The sequence below is a fragment of the Budorcas taxicolor genome, chromosome 3 (genome assembly GCF_023091745.1).
Source record: "Budorcas taxicolor isolate Tak-1 chromosome 3, Takin1.1, whole genome shotgun sequence".
NCBI lineage: Eukaryota > Metazoa > Chordata > Mammalia > Artiodactyla > Bovidae > Budorcas > Budorcas taxicolor.
In genome coordinates, this window is record NC_068912.1 from 101,796,927 (window position 1) to 101,813,938 (window position 17,012).

The window sequence follows — 17,012 nt, forward strand, 5'->3', positions numbered from 1 at the left end:
CCTGCTCTGTGCCAGACACTGTGCGAGGCCCTGAGAATGAAAAGAGAAATGAGAAATTTCTCTACATTCGGGGGTTTCCCATGCCTTCAAAGGGCTTATGGCTTATACAATCCGATGGGGGAGACAGGTATACAGACTAAACATAGCGATAGCGTATGGTTAATCTGTATACTAAACTGTATATTCTAGCCCTGCTAGAAAAAATAATAGTGTGCTGAGAAGGACAAGAGATTGAGAAGTTAATGAGAGATGAGAAGGTGAGCTGGAGGGATTTCATAAAGGAAGTAACCTTTGAACTGAGTTTTAAAAACACATAGTTTTTCAAGACAGGAGTCTGTGTCCCTCTTTTTTTAAAATTATTTTTTAGTTAATTTATTTTAACTGGAGAGTAATTACCTTACAATATTGTGATGGGTTTTGCCATACATCAACATGGATCGGCCATAGGTATAAATGTGTTTCCCCCAATCCCGAACCCCCTCCCACCTCCCTCCTTACTCCATCCCCCTGGGCTGTCCCAGAACACTGACTCTGGGTGCCCTGCTTCGCATGGAACTTGCACAGGTCATCTATCTTACATACAATGAGCTGACTCATTGGAAAAGACCCTGATGCTGGGAGGGATTGGGGGCAGGAGGAGAAGGGGACGACAGAGGAGGGGAGATGGCTCGATGGCATCACCGACTCGATGGACGTGAGTCTGAGTGAACTCCGGGAGTTGGTGATGGACAGGGAGGCCTGGCGTGCTGCGATTCATGGGGTTGCAAAGAGTCGGACACGACTGAGCGACTGAACTGAACTGAACTGAACTGAATCTCCGTTTCAGTACATTCTCTCAAATCATCCCATCCTTGCCTTCTCCCACTGAGTCCAAAAGCCTGTATCTCCTTTGCTGTGTCTCCTTTGCTGCCCTGAATGTAGGATCACTGGTACCATCTTTCTAAATTCCATATATACGAGTTGATATTACTGTGTCCCTCTTTGCTTGGCAAAGTAATAAAGCTATTCTTATCTACTTCCCTCCCCATCCCCCCCAAAAAAGAGTGTTTTCCAAATTAAGAGCAAAAGGAAGAAAAAGAATAACTGGTAAAGATGGATGTACAACAATTTTATGCGTTCAAGGAACTGTGAGCAATTTGGTAGAGATGGAGGTTACAGGAAAAAGGGAGGGAGGAAGGGTTAAGAGGAACTTGTAAGAGCTGAGACCTGTCGGGTAGCGGGCAGATGATGGAGGGCTTTCCATGTGGTGTTGCCTGTGAGGCCATGGGGGTCACCAAAGGGTTCCAGGCACGGGAGTTACAAGAACAGGGCTTGTCTTGAAACGGAACTCTGACAGCAATAAAGAGGATGGAGTTAGAGATAAGGAGAGCAGTTAGAATATACAGAATATATCTGTAGGTTGGGAGTTCCATGGTGGTCCAGTGGTTAGGATTTTGGGCTTTTGCTGCCATGGCCTGGTTCAATCCCTAGTCATGGAACTGAGATCCCACAGGCTGAGATCCCCCCCCCACCACACACACATATATAAATATATATATTTGTAGGAGATTCTTATATGGAAATTGAAAGAGAAATACTAAGTCTACAAGAAGAGATCAGGTTAAAGAAAACTCAACAGAAAAATGAGCAAAACTTTGAATAAGTACATCACACACAAAAAAAATGGCAATGGCCAATAAAGATATGAAAAGGTACTCTACCCAGTAACCAGGGAAATGTAAATAAGAACCACACCGAGTCATCATTATATATCAACAAGGCTGGTGTAAATGAAAAGGTCTCACAATACCAAGCACTGGTGAGAATGTGGAAAAACAAAAATTCTTATGCACATGTTGGTAGTAGAATAAACTGGCAGAACCTCTTTGGAAAACAGTTTAATGTTAACTAATAAAATTGAAGAAGCTCTTATCTCAGAACCCAGCAATTTTATGTCCAGATTTCTACCCTAATGAAACTTATACCCTGTACACCAGGGCACTTAACAGTACAAATATTAAAATATTTACAGTAGTACTTTTCATAAGAAGAAAAATGGGAAATACCTAAATGTATACCATCATTAGAATGGATACATGAATCAGGGTATATTCATACAATGGACTACAACATAGAAATAAAAATGAATGAATTCTAGCTACATGCAATAATATGGACAAATCCTATATTCTTAATAATGAACAGAGAAATCGAGACCCAATAGTACAAAACCACAATTTTCCCATCAGCTCAGTTCAGTCGCTCAGTCGTGTCTGAGCGACCCCATTGACTGCAGCACGCCAGGCTTTCCTGTTCATCACCAACTCCCAGAGCTTGCTCAAACTCATGTCCATTGGGTCAGTGATGCCATCCAACCATCTCATCCTCTGTCGTCCCCTTCTCCTCCTGCCTTCAATCTTTCCCAGCATCAGGGTCTTTTCCAAAGAGTGAGCTATTTGCATCAGGTAGCCAAAGTACTGGAGCTTCAGCTTCAACATCAATCCTTCCAATGTATATTCAGGACTGATTACCCTTAGGATGGACTGGTTGGATCTCCTTGCAGTCCAAGGGACTCTCAAGAGTCTTCTCCAACACCACACTTCAAAAGCATCAATTATTTGGCACTTAGCTTTCTTTATAGTCCAATTCTCACACACATATATGACTACTGGAAAAACCATAGCTTTGACTAGATGGACCTTTGTTGACAAAGTAATGTCTCTGCTTTTTAAAATGCTGCCTAGGTTTGGGATAACTTTTCTTCCAAGGAGCAAGAGTCTTAATTTTATGGCTGCAGTCATCTGTAGTGATTTTGGAGCCCCCCAAAATAAAGTCTCTCACTGTTTCCATTGTTTCCCCATCTATTTGCCATGAAGTGATGGGACTGGATGCCATGATCTTAGTTTTCTGAATGTTGAGTTTTAAGCCAACATTTTCACTCTCCTCTTTCACTTTCATCAAGAGGCTTTTTAGTTCTTCTTCACTTTCTGCCATAAGGGTGGTGTCATCTGTATATCTGAGGTTATTGATATTTCTCCTGGCAATCTTGATTCTAGCTTGTGCTTCATCCAGCTCAGTATTTCACATGCTGTACTCTGCAAATAAGTTAAATAAGCCAAGTGACAGCCTTGACATACTCCTTTCCCGATTTAGAACCAGTCTGTTGTTCCTTGTCCAGTTCTAACTGTTGCTTCTTGATCTGCATACAGATTTCTTAGCAGGCAGGTCAGGTGGTCTGGTATTTCCATCTCTTTATGAATTTTACTTTGCCAACAAAGGTCCATCTAGTCAAAGCTATGGTTTTTCCACTAGTCATGTATGGATGTGAGAGCTGGACTATAAAGAAAGCTGAACACCGAAGAATTGATGCTTTTGAACTGTGGTGTTGATGGCTCTTGACAGTCCCTTGGACTGCAAGGAAATCCAACCAGCCAATTCTAAAGGAAATCAGTCCTGAATATTCATTGGAAAGACTGATGCTGAAGCTGAAACTCAGCATTGGCCACCTGATGCGAAGAACTGACTCAATGGAAAACATCCTGATGCTAAGAAAGAATGAAGGTGGGAGGAGATGGGGATGATGGAGGATGAGATGGTTGGATGACATCACAGACTTGATAGATGTGAGTTTGAGTAAACTCCGAGAGTAGGTGATGGACAGGGAGGCCTGGCGTGTGCAATCCATGGGGTAGCAAAGAGCCAGACATGTCTGAGCGACTGAACTGCATACAGTCAAAGGCTTTGGCGTAGTCAATAAAGCAGAAGTAGATGTTTTTCTGGAACTTGCCTTTTTTTTTTTTTTTTAACTCACTTGATTTATTTTGTATAAAAGGGTTAAGTTTACAACTAAACTTTTATAAAAAGTTTAGCATGAATAAGTACATCATTACACTTCGTATGCAGAAATGTACATTTCTGCCACTATACAAGAAAACTCTAATTAAAGAGTTCACAAGGTTTCACTCAGTATATATATATTTATATATAAATATATACACAGCATTCAGTAGGCTTGTGTCAAAAAGGTAATTTCTGACCAAAAGACTTCATTTAAGTAACTGAATACTGGATCCTTCTGGTATTCACGCTCCACCTTTGAAAAAAGTCAAAGTCTGCTTAAATTGGGCAATTCCTTGTAATTTTAATGTTTTCACTCCCCATGGTGGGAATAGTATATAAAGAAAACCTTCCAACTGCAGAAAGGGCATTTAAAAGTCTTTTTCATAAATAACTAATATCACAGTCCAGGTCAGAAAACACCCTGGGGAAGTTGATCATTCTTAAGTTTTCCTTCCATTTTTTTTTTTTAAAGGTCCATTTGACTTGCCCTCCTTGTGAAATGGTTGAAAAATAAGTTCAGCGCCTTAAAAGAGCCTGTGGATTTGTTGTTGTTGTGCAAATGGGAAAAAAAAGTCATGAACACCATTTATTCAGCCACAGAGTGCTTTGCTGTCATTTGACATTAACTCTGAAGGGATTCAGAAGCCTGCAAGGACAGGATGCTGATGTCGGTGTTGAGGGTGGTGAGCAGCATCCTGGACGCCAGGCCCGGGTCGCCGGTGGTGCACGCTAACGATGGTAGGGTGCGAGTCCAGCGCGATCTGCAAGTCCAAGATGCAGTCGATGACGTGCTGCAGATTTCCATCTTGCTCACCTTCTTGTTTTGCGGGATGCTGGGCACCAGCTCTTTGAGCTTGGAGTAGCAGTCGTTCACGTTGCACAGCAGGCTCATCGGGTCGTCCACCGGGGTTTTGCTCCGGGAGATGCCCAGGCCGTGGTCCGAAAGGCTGTTTTTCCTAATGGATCTCACTGGACTGAAGGCTTTCATGCAGACTGCGGGGAAAGGAAGCGAAGCGATTGGGAGGAGGGAAGCGGGCTGCCCCAAAGCTCAGGCCGTCGCCACCACCACCGCTGCCACCGCTGCCTGCGAAGCTCGCTGCGCTCGGCACCATACTAGGCTCAGAATTTCTCTTGATTTTTTGATGATCCAATGGATGTTGGCAATTTGACCTCTGGTTCCTCTGCCTTTTCTAAAACCAGCCTAAACATCTGGAAGTTCTCGGTTCATATACTGCTGGAGCCTGGCTTGGAGAATTTTGAGCATCGATTTGCTAGCATGTGAGATGAATGCAATTGTGTGGTAGTTTGAACATTCTTTGGGATTGCCTTTCCTTGGGATTGGAATGAAAACTGACCTTTTCCAGTCCTGTGGCCACTGCTGAGTTTTCCAAATTTGCTGGCATATTGAGTGCAGCACTTTCACAGCATCATCTTTCAGGATTTGAAAGAGCTCAACTGAAATTCCATCACCTCCACTAGCTTTGTTTGTAGTCATGCTTTCTAAGGCCCACTTGACTTTGCATTCCAGGATGTCTGGCTCTAGGTGAGTGATCACACCATCGTGATTATCTGGGTCGTGAAGGTGTGTTTTGTACAGTTCTGTGTATTCTTGCCACCTCTTCTTAATATCTTCTGCTTCTGTTAGGTCCAGACCATTTCTGCCCTGTATTGAGCCCATCTTTGCATGAAATGTTCCCTTGGTATCTCTCATTTTCTTGAAGAGATCTCTATTCATTCCCATTCTATTATTTTCCTCTATTTCTTTGCATAGATTACTGAGGAAGGCTTCCTTATCTCTCCTTGCTATTGTTTGGAACTCTGCATTTAGATGCTTATATCTTTCCTTTTCTCCTTTGCTTTTCGCTTGTTTTCTTTTCACAGCTATTTATAAGGCCTCCTCAGACGACCATTTTGTCTTTTTGCACTTCTTTTTCTTGGGGATGGTCTTGATCCCTGCCTCCTATACAATGTCACAAACCTCTCTCCATAGTTCTTCAGGCACTCTGTCTATCAGATCTAATCCCTTGAGTCTATTTGTCACTTCCACTGTATAATTGTAAGGGATTTGATTTAGGTCATACCCGAATGGTCCAGTGGTTGTCTCTACTTTCTTCAATTTAAGTCTGAATTTTGCAATAAGGTATTCATGATCTGAGCCACAGTCAGTTCCCAGTCTTGTTTTTGCTGACTGTATAGAGCTTCTCCATCTCTGGCTGCAGAGAATATAATCAACCTGATTTTGGTGTTGACCATCTGGTGATATCCATGTGTAGAGTCTTCTCTTGTGTTGTTGGAAGAGGGTGTTTGCTATGACCAGTGCATTCTCTTGGCAAAACTGTTAGCCTTTGCCCTGCTTCATTTTGTATTCCAAGGCCAAATTTGCCTGTTACTCCAGGTGTCTCTTGACTTCCTACTTTTGCATTCCAGTCCCCTATAATGAAAAGCACATCTTTTGGGGGTGTTAGTTCTAGAAGGTCTTGTAGGTCTTCATAGAATCGTTCAACTGCAGCTTCTTCAGCGTTACTGGTCGGGGCATAGACTGGGATTACTGAGATACTGAATGGTTTGCCTTGGAAATGAATGGAGATAATTCTGTCATTTTTGAGATTGCACCCAAGTACTGCATTTTGGACTCTTTTGTTGACTATGAGGGCTACTCCATTTCTTCTAAGGAATTCTTGTCCACATTAGTAGATATAACAGTCATCTGAGTTAAATTCACCCATTCCAGTCTATTTTAGTTCACTGATTCCTAAAATCTCATGTTCACTCTTTCCATCTCCTGTTTGACCACTTCCAATTCACCTTGATTCATGGACCTAACATACTAGGTTCCTACACAATATTGTTCTTTTCAGCATCGGACTTTACTATCACCAGTCACATCCACAACTGGGTGTTGTTTTCACTTTGGCAAAAATTTTACCCATATAAATATCCAAAAGCACTAATTGTTTAGGGATAGAGATATATGTAATAAAATTATAAAGAAAAACTGAAAGGAATCATTATCAAAGTCAAGGGAGGAACTTCCCTGGTGGTTCAGTGACTAAGACTCTGAGCTCTCAATGAAGGGGGCTTGGGTTCAACCTCTGGTCAAGGAACTGGATTCCTCATGCCGCAACTAAGAGTTCACATGTTGCAACTAAATATCGCACCTGCCACAACGAAGACTGAAGATCCCGAGTGCCACAACAAGACCTGGTACAGCCAAATAAATAAACAGAGTTAAAGAAAAATGAAGGGAGTGAATATCCAGGTAAGGGAGGGGTGGTTTGTGATCAAGGCAAAGGATACAAGGACTTCTAGGATGCTGGAAATGTTCTGTTTCTTGGGCTGGCTGCGGTTTCACTGAGTGTTCAATTATTTGTTTAACTGTACCCATATGTTTTGTGAACCTTTCTCTAGGGAAGCTATATTTCACAATATAAAAGAAAAGGTAAGGCACTTAGGAAAAAACCAAGAGGCACATTAACAATAGTATACTGCTAGATGCATTTATAAGTGAAAAGCTATTTTTGTTGAGAATTAAAAATCAGAAAAGGCTTCACATAGAAGATACCTGCGAATTGAAACATAAAGGATTCCCTGCTTTCCAACCTAGGTCCTGCAAAGAAGGCTGGAGTGAATGAGGACTGTTCTGGCATCAGTGAGGTAGTGACCACAGACTACACCATTAACAGTTACAGGCACATCAAAAATGACAGAATGATTTTGGTTCGTTTCCAAGGCAAACCATTCAACATCACAGTAATCCAAGTCTATGCCCCAACCACTGATGCCAAAGAAGCTGAAGTTGACCAGTTCTATGAAGACCGATAAGACTTCCTAGAACTAACACCATAAAAAGATGTCCTATTCATCCAGGGGACTGGAATGCAAAAGTAGGAAATCAAGAGATACCTGGAGTAATAGGCAAATTTGGCCTTAGAGAACAAAATGAAGCAGGGGAAAGGCTACCAGAGTTTTACCAAGAGAATGCACTGGTCATAGCAAACACATTTTTCCAACAACACAAGAGAAGACTCTACACATGGACATCACCAGATGGTCAATACCAAAATCAGACTGATTACATTCTTTGCAGCCAAAGATAGAGAAGCTCTATACAGTCAGCAAAAGCAAGACCTGGAGTCAACTGTGGATCAGATCATGAGCTCCTTATTGTAAAATTCAGGGCTTATCACTGACTCAATGGACATTAACTGGGGCAAACTCCAGGAGATAGTAAGGGACAGGGAGGTCTGGTGTGCTACACTCCATGGGGTCACAAAGAGTCGGACATGACTTAGCAACGGAACAACCACCACCACCACGGTGTAGATTTCAAGAAGTATATCCCTTAGGCACTCAGATCTGGAAATTTGCCATGAAAAAAAAAAAAAAACCTCCAGATGAGTGCATTGATACCAGGCTCAATAAATTTGTCTGGGCCAAAGGAATAAGGAATGCTCTATACTGAAGCCAGACACGGCTGAGCGACTTCACTTTCACTTTTCCCTTTCATGCATTGGAGAAGAAATGGCAACCCACTCCAATGTTCTTGCCTGGAGAGTCCTGGGGATGGGGGAGCCTGGTAGGCTGCCATCTATGGGGTCGCACAGAGTCGGACACGACTGAAGCAACTTAGCAGCAGCAGCATACTGAAGCCATTCAGGTGTGGTTGTCTAGAAAACATAACTGAGAATGAAGTTTACCAAATAAACTGTGTACGCTGGATACCTATGCACCTGTCACTGCTTTCAAAAATCTGCAGTCAATATTGGTGAGAATTTATGACTGACTGTGAAATCAAGTTATAAAACTGAAAAAAAGAGGATTCCTTGACCTAATTCCTGTGAACTATACCATGTACTTATCTGTCTTAAAATACTTGCTACAATGTAACATATTTGACTACTTATATATCTATGTTCACAACTGTAAGTTTCTTGAAGAAAAGAAGCTGAGTCTTGTTTAATTGGATTATTATGACCTACCAGTTCACAATGTATAGTAGTTAGGTGTGTGTGTGTGTGTTTGTTCAGTCGCTCAGTTGTGTCTGATTCTTTGTGACCCTATGAACTGTAGCCCGCCAGGCTCGTCTGTCCATGGGATTTCCCAGGCAAGAATACTGGAATGGGTGGCCATTTCCTCCCCCAGAGGATCATCCTGACCCAGGGGTCAAACACGCGTCTCCTCCATCTCCACAGCAGGTGGATTCTTTACTGCTGCGCCATTAGGGACGTCCCTATAATAGGTACTGCTGCTGCTGCTAAGTTGCTTCAGTCGTGTCTGACTCTGTGCGACCCCATAGACGGCAGCCCACCAGGCTCCCCCATCCCTGGGATTCTCCAGGCAAGAATACTGGAATGGGTTGCCATTTCCTTCTCCAATACATGAAAGTGTAAAGTCACTCAGTCGTGTCCGATTCCCAACGACCCCATGGACTGCAGCCCACCAGGCTCCTCCGTCCATGGGATTTTCCAGGCAAGAGTCCTGGAGTGGGGTGCCATCGCCTTCTCCGATAATAGGTACAGTACAGGACTCCATAAATTTGTGGAATGAAGAAATGCTGCTTGCTCCCCTTATAATCGTGTCTAGAGTGGTCTATGCATTATATTCAGTGGAGACCATAAACCTTCTCCATGTATTAAGTTTCCAGCTGCTACTCTGTCCTTTTCTCCACAGATCTCTAATTCCTACTTTAAATGTAGAGGCCACTAGACTCTTTCTCCCTATCAATTAAAATTATTTTTTTTAAGTATCAAATTTATTTCAATATCTAGTTTTATTTTTAAATTAAAGCTACTGGACAATTTTTTGCAATTTAAAATTCACTATTAGAGGTGAGGAAAACATTAATAAGCTATTCATTATTGACAACAAATAAAATTATCAACCATGCATTTTAAAAAGCCATGTTTAAGAGTTAAAAGTTCCAATTATACTATTTAACTGAAGGAAATATTCTTTACCTCTTTATTTCTAATTATAACATTCTCATTTTGACATACCCTTCTCAGAATAACTGCTCATCTCCAAGGCTAATCCTTTATCTATCACCTTGACCGTATCTCTTGTACTTCTTCCTCAGATTTGCATCCTTCATTATTCCTGTTCTGAATGATTATACATTTAATCTTCCCCTCATTCATAATCACACCAGCTCAGATGATGTGAAGGTACCATGTTCACCCTGGAAAATACTAGATGCTATACTTAGGGAAACAGACTAATCTAGAATTCACATACTGATGGTAATTCTCTTTAATATCCTGTCATGCATGACTTTCACAGGCTCAGAAAATCCCTGGAGTTGTGATAGCAGACTAAAAGCCTTGGTCTCCATGGCTGCTTAGGGCTGGGGCAGCCATAGCCTAACACATCTTTCAACTGCTGGATGAAATGGAATTGTACTAGGGAAAGGACTTTGCATTTAAAAAAGGGGGACAAGCACTCTTTCTTTCTAAAGATAGAACCTTGGAAGTGGCCACCACAATAGGCTCTAGGGCAGGGGATGAATCAAGTCACATATTATGCTATATAGAAATGCCTCTGCCGGGCTTCAGATGTGATGCTTCAATTGGGCTGCTCTCCTTGGCAATACTGTCGTGGGTCTGAGGGGCAGGCCCTGGGGAGAGCTCCCCCTTGAATGTGGCTAATGTCAACACTTCTCAGGAACCTAAAGGAGGTTTCCTTTCAGAGTCTGAGAACAGGAGGCCAAGACTCCAGAAAACACTCTGCCTCTAAGCTCTCTCTTACACTTACTTTAAGGTGGGGTCCCAAGCTCACCCATGATTAACATTCCCTCAACAGAAGAAGGACCATGTTGAAAAGGAGTCTATTCTAAGTCAGAATCCCTTTACCTTGATTGAAGAGAGAATTTGGCAGAGAGTTCTGCAATCTGTTGCAGAGATACAGGAAAAGAGCATGAGTTTTTGGCATCAGCACAAATCTGGCTTTGAATCCCAGCTCTGCCACTAACTAGCTGTGTATTGGTCAATGTCTTAAATACTCTGAGTCCATAAAATGGAAATATATCTACCTGAAGGGTTGTTAAGGGCCTAGATCTGATAGACAGAGTGCCTGATGAACTATGGACGGAGGTCTGTGACACTGTACAGGAGGCAGGGATCAAGACCATCCCCAAGAAAAAGAAATGCAAAAAAGCAAAATGGCTGTCTGAGGAGGCCTTACAAATAGCTGTGAAATGAAAAGAAGTGAAAAGCAAAGGAGAAAAGAAAAGATATAAGCATCTGAATGCAGAGTTCCAAAGAATAGCAAGGAGAGATAAGAAAGCCTTCCTCAGTAATCTATGCAAAGAAATAGAGGAAAATAATAGAATGGGAATGACTAGAGATCTCTTCAAGAAAATTGGAGATACTAAGGAAACATTTCATGCAAAGATGGGCTCAATAAAGGACAGAAATTGTATGGACCTAACAGAAGCAGTCCATACTGCTAAAGCAGAGACATTACTTTCCCAACAAAGGTCCGTTTAGTCAAAGCTATGGTTTTTCCTGTAGTCATATATGGATGTGAGAGTTGGACTATAAAGAAAGCTGAGCACCAAATAACTGATGCATTTGAACTGTGGTGTTGGAGAAGACTCTTGAAAGTCCTTTGGACTTCAAGGAGATCCAACCAGTCCATCCTAAGGGAAATCAGTCCTGAGTATTCTTTGGAAGGACTGATGTTGAGGCTGAAACTCCAATAATTTGGCCACCTGATGGGAAGAACTGACTCATTTAAAAAGACCCCGATGCTGGGAAAGATTGAGGGCTGGAGAAGGGGACAACAGAGGATGAGACGGTTGGATGGCATCACCAACTTGATGGACATGAGTTTGAGTGAACTCCAGGAGTTGGTGATGGACAGGGAGGCCTGGCGTGCTGCAGTCCATGGGATCGCAAAGAGTCAGACACGACTGAGAGAATGAACTGAACTGAGACAGGGAAATCCTGGTTTCCCTTTCACTTCTTCCATAACAGGCTGGGAGCATCAGCCCCAATCCCAGGGTCAGCTTTGACAAAGTTCCTCCATTCTTTGCTATGTCCTCTTCATCTTTCGCCCTTCTCCCTTGCATAGTATGTACCTGCTGGAATGAACTCTTCTCAGTTCCCTGAACACATAGAGCTCTTTCTTCACAGAAATGGTCCAATAGAACTTTCTATAATAATAAAAAGAACTTTCTGCAGGATGACAAAGTTCCATATTAGGGAATTCCTTGGCAGTCCAGTGGTTAGGACTCTGCTTTCACTAATGAAGGCCTGGGTTCATTCCCTGGTTGGAGAATGAAGATCCCACAAGCGCACATGTGGCAAAAAAAAAAGAAAAAAAGAAAAGGAAAATCTCCATATTAAAGCAGCCCACTAAAATATCCATAGCCTTGTGGGGGTAGTCAACACTTGAATGTAGCTAATGGGATCAGTGAGAAAAAATTTCAATCTTCTTCAATTTTAATTAATTTAAATAGCTCCATATGGCTAGTGGCTATCATAACTTAAGAGTTCTAAACTGTAAGTCTTCCATTTGTCATTTCCCCACTCTTCACCTGCCTAACTTCTACTTAGTCTTAAAATTTCAAGCTTCACATCTATTCTTCCAGGATGCATATCCTAAGACCCTGGACCCAGCTCAGTTTCTTCTTTGTTACTTCCCTAGCATCCTCTACACTTCTCCTATAATATCACTTAACACATTTTTTAAAATTACTGTTTTGTATTTTCCATCAGGATATAAACTTCATTGGTGTTCTTAGGGCCCTACAAATGTCTTCTCTCAGGTATAGATACTTCTTACCTTCCCTTTGAGTGGACACCCATGGGACCTTAGGATTTAGACCCTTTCCAAGCTGGGAAATATTATCTTTGAGGCAATTTCTACAGATTGGAAGCTTTAAGGATTAATTAGGTGTGCCTTATACCTTTCAAAGTGAAAGTGAAAGAGTTAGTCTCTCGGTCTTGGCCAACTCATCGTGAGCCCGTGGACTGTAGCCCACCAGGCTCCTCTATCCATGGAATTCTCCAGGCAGGAATACTGGGGTGGGTAGCCATTCCCTTCCCCAGGGGATCTTCCCAAATCAGGGATCAAACTCAGGTTTCCTGGAATGCAGGAACACAGTCTTTACTGCCTGAGTCACCAGGGAAGCCCAGAAATGATAAGCTAAAAGTTAGAAATGAAACAGGAAAGGAATAATAAAATGCCTCATTATATATGCAAAATAAACAACAATAAAGCCCCACCAATATATCAAGACAAATGATAAACTGGGAAAAAATATAAAACATAATGTATACATAAAAAAGTATTAATAAAAAGAGTGCTTAAAATCAAAAAAGAAAAATGGGCACCACAGGGATAAAAGAAATGAACAGGCAATCCAGAAAAGAAAAAAAAAAACTAATCTCAAAAATATTTAAAAATGTTTAACTTCACTAGTAATTAAATACAGATTAAATGAACATAATACCATTTTTGCTTATTAAATTGGCAAAGATTAAAAAGTTGCATCATAATATATTGATAAGAGCTTGTGTTGATAAGTAACCTGGCAAGAAGCACAAAAATTGACATAAGCATATTTTTATCCAGCAGTCTACTTTTAGGAATATATCCTCTGAAAATGACCAGGCATTTGACAGAGGTGAATTTATAAAGATGTTCTCTGCAAGTGTTGTTTATAATACTGAAAAGCTGAGAACACTCTAATTAGACAATCAGAGGTTGGTTAAATAAAATACAATATATCCCTGCTATGGAATACTAAGTAACTATTAAGAGTGGTGCTATTTAATCTGTATTTACCGGTATAGAGCACTATCTAAAATAAATGAAAAAGTGAAAAGAAAATCACAAGCCAGCACGTTAATATAATTTTACTTGGATAAAAACTTTTGGTCAACTTATCTATCTACTCATAAAAAGAATCTTGAAGGATATATGCCAAAATATTAATAGTTCTGTGAGGATGTTTCACTATTTTTCCCTGCGTAAAATCATGATAACTAGCCAGGCCTCCCTGGGATTCTCTTGTGCAGGGTTTGATGTTCTCTCACGTGGGTCACAGAGGACCTCAGATTTATCCAGTACTAGGTGTCCTGACTGATGCAGCTGTAGACTCTCTGGTCATCTGGACCTTACCTGTTTTATTCACCGCAGCATCCTCTGTGTTTATAACTGCCTAGCACATAATAAGCATCCAATAAATATGTGTTGAATTAATGCATCATACCAGAACACCAATTCTGTTAACAATAAAGCATATTTAAACATTGACAAATTAAAGCCAGAATGTGTAATTCACAAAACTTAAGATAATGAAAGATTCCTAAATAAGCTTTACTCTTTATTCACCCTGACAATGCTGGGGCCAGAAATTTACTTTCTTCCATCATCTGTGTCCTTTCCCAGAAGAGTGTGAAAAGCAGTGAACAACATCTTTGTGCAAGGCCTCTCCCACCCCCTTCTGATGCTAGGTATTGCAATTTCTAACTCACAGATGAGAAAATGAAGGTTTGACAGTCACTCAAGGTCACACAGTTAAAAAAACAGGGGAATCAGGACCTAAATCCAGGTCCATTTGTGTCCAAAATCCATCCATGGCTTCGAGAGGTACAAAATAAGACGATGAAAAGGACATTGCATGTTCGTGACAGCTAATGTTTGTGCTTCCTAACAAGTCACCACCACTTAGCCCTGAGCTCCCATGTCTAAGAGGTGCTTTTCCTTAACCCTTGGAGAATCCAGAGGACGATTTGTCACCAGGGTTATTAGCATTTCTCCCTGGATATCGACAGCTTGTCTTTCCTCCCTCCAACCAGTGACTGATTTCTTCAAATGCTCGCCAAATACAGCCCAAGTCACCATGGTAAACGTATTGACAGAATCATATTAAAAGCTACTGAGCATTTACAGGGTTGTAAGTTATGCAAGGGGAGGGGGGGAAGATAAGAAAAAACACAAGGAAAGAAAACAAGTTCAATCAGCAGTGACAATTATTTATTTAGAAGCTGCTGGTTGGAACAGTTCTTTAAATATGCTTTAATTGCTAATTATGGTTTCTTCAAGAGAGGGGCCTCAGTTTGAGTTGCTTCACCTTAAAGCTAATCATTAATATTTTAGTTGCTCAGCTCAGAAACGATGTAAATGCCGAAGACCCACCCACAGCCGCGTCCATGCAGATAGCATCTGCAGCTGGCTCTGAAATAGAGTCTACCCCATTGGTTTGCTACCCTAATCCCAAAGTCGGCCAGTCCACTTACCATAAGGGAGCAGACATTTAAGTCCTTATTTCTCTAAAGATTAGGGCTGGTTCAATAAGCAAAATTCTGCTCTAAGCTACCTAGACAACTGACAATTTTTCAAAGGAATGACCTATCTTTTCTAAGTTAATTTGCACCTTTTATTGGGGGACCTAAGTGTTGCCTTAGGCAAGATAGAGAATACAGAAGAGTTTGTTTCCAGCTCCTAATTCCCTGGGTGCTTCGATGTGAACCTGATAACAAATAAGGTCAGCCTCCAGGCCCAGGAGGCACTGAGGGTAAACAGGCAGGAGGGCTCCCGGGTCCCCGCGTGGGAGTTTGTTTGGCGGAGCTCCCGTGTATCTGACTTCACATGCTTCTTAAGGAGCCTCTAATCCTCACAGGAGAGTTTAATCTGTGCATTTGCACGCATCTCATCAGCACCCTGCTTTGTGGAGGGCTGTTTGATGTCCCAAGGAAAAGACTTCGAAGTCTTTTAAAGCCTTTTTGATGTGAACCAGAAAATCACGTTTTGTCGAGAGTGCACTCAACTTGAACCTCAAAAGGTTCAGGACTCAGAAACCACACGGTTCAAGTGGGATTTAAACTGGGCAAAATCACTTCCTTGTCTTCCTTGGCAAGTCCCTCCCCTGGCCTTTGTGCTAACAGTTTCTGTACACTGTTGGCCCGTTCCCCCTTTTCACTTCTTTTCACTCACTCTCTCTTTCACACACACATGCACAGACACACATCTTGGCAAGAAAACCTTATGAGAAAGAAAGCTATATCACCCCCAAAGAAGTGGCTCTCACCTCTCCACTGAGGATGAAAGCAGTGCCCCACTCCACCTGTCCTCAGAGATTCTGAATGGCCACAGCTGCAGTCTCAGAGACCTGGAATGCTCCAGGTGGGCCTCAAATGATTTACAGAGTCAAACAGTTATGATTACATCCTTAATAGGGGCATTTAACTAGGTACAAGACTAGAGATCCCGGTGCTCCAGGGAGCTTTTGCAGAGAAAACTGGAAACTTGCTTTGGGGAGTAGCCATGGTGCACGCGAAGGAAGCACGTACCTTAGGATTTCACTGTTTCATTTGGGAATGAAGTGATGGGAGACTTGACTCCTCCTAACATTAAAGAGTTTTCCAGTTGTCATGTACTGATATAAGAATCGGGCCATAAAGAAGGCTGAGCACTGAAGAACTGATGTTTTTGACTTGTGGTGCTGGAGAAGATGCCTCAGAGTCCCTTGGACAGCAAGGCGATCAAAGCAGTCCATCCTAAAGGAAATCAACCCTGAATATTCATTGGAAGGACTGATACTGAAGCTGAAGCACCAATACTTTAGCCATCTGATGCGAAGAGTCGACTCACTGGAAAAGACCCTGATGCTGGGAAAGACTGAGGGCAGGAGGAGAAGGGGGTGACAGAGGATGAGATGGTTGGATGGCACCACTGACTCAATGGACAGAAGTTGGAGCAAAACTCCAGGAGAGACAGGGAAGCCTGCTGTGCTACAGTTCATGGGGTCGCAAAGAGATTGGAAATGACTTAGCAACCGAACAGCAAAATCAAAGGGAAGAACTTAGCTGAGAGGATAATATAACCCTAAGTTTATCTTTCCAGAGTTCTCTTCTTATTTTTTCTCTTAGATTTGAAAATCCCATTATGCAAGAGCCAGTGAAAGTTTAGATTCAGGAGACAGGATCTCAACTGTGAAAAGATTCAAAGTGTTTGTAACACCCTAAGGTACCCTCAGATGCCCTGTCCTCAAGGCTGGAACTACATCAAAGCTCCAGTGACCACTGTCTCATGTCCTGCTATCCCATGTGCTATGCTTAGTCACTCAGTCATGTCTGACTCTTTGAGACCCCATGGACTGTTGCATGGGGCCTGCCAGGCCCCTCTGTCCATGAGGATTCTCCAGGCAAGAATACTGGAGTGGGTTGCCATGCCCTTGTCCAGGA

General features: G+C 41.9%; 1 protein-coding gene and 1 pseudogene across 1 annotated transcript in view; both read right to left on the bottom strand.

Annotated features, from left to right (window-relative positions):
• RNF220 (ring finger protein 220) overlaps window positions 1–17,012 on the bottom strand; it is a 261,433-nt gene that overhangs the window by 220,997 nt on the left and 23,424 nt on the right. The gene's annotated exons all lie outside the window — the stretch shown is intronic.
• On the bottom strand, window positions 4,410–4,807 carry LOC128045396 (DNA-binding protein inhibitor ID-2-like; annotated as a pseudogene).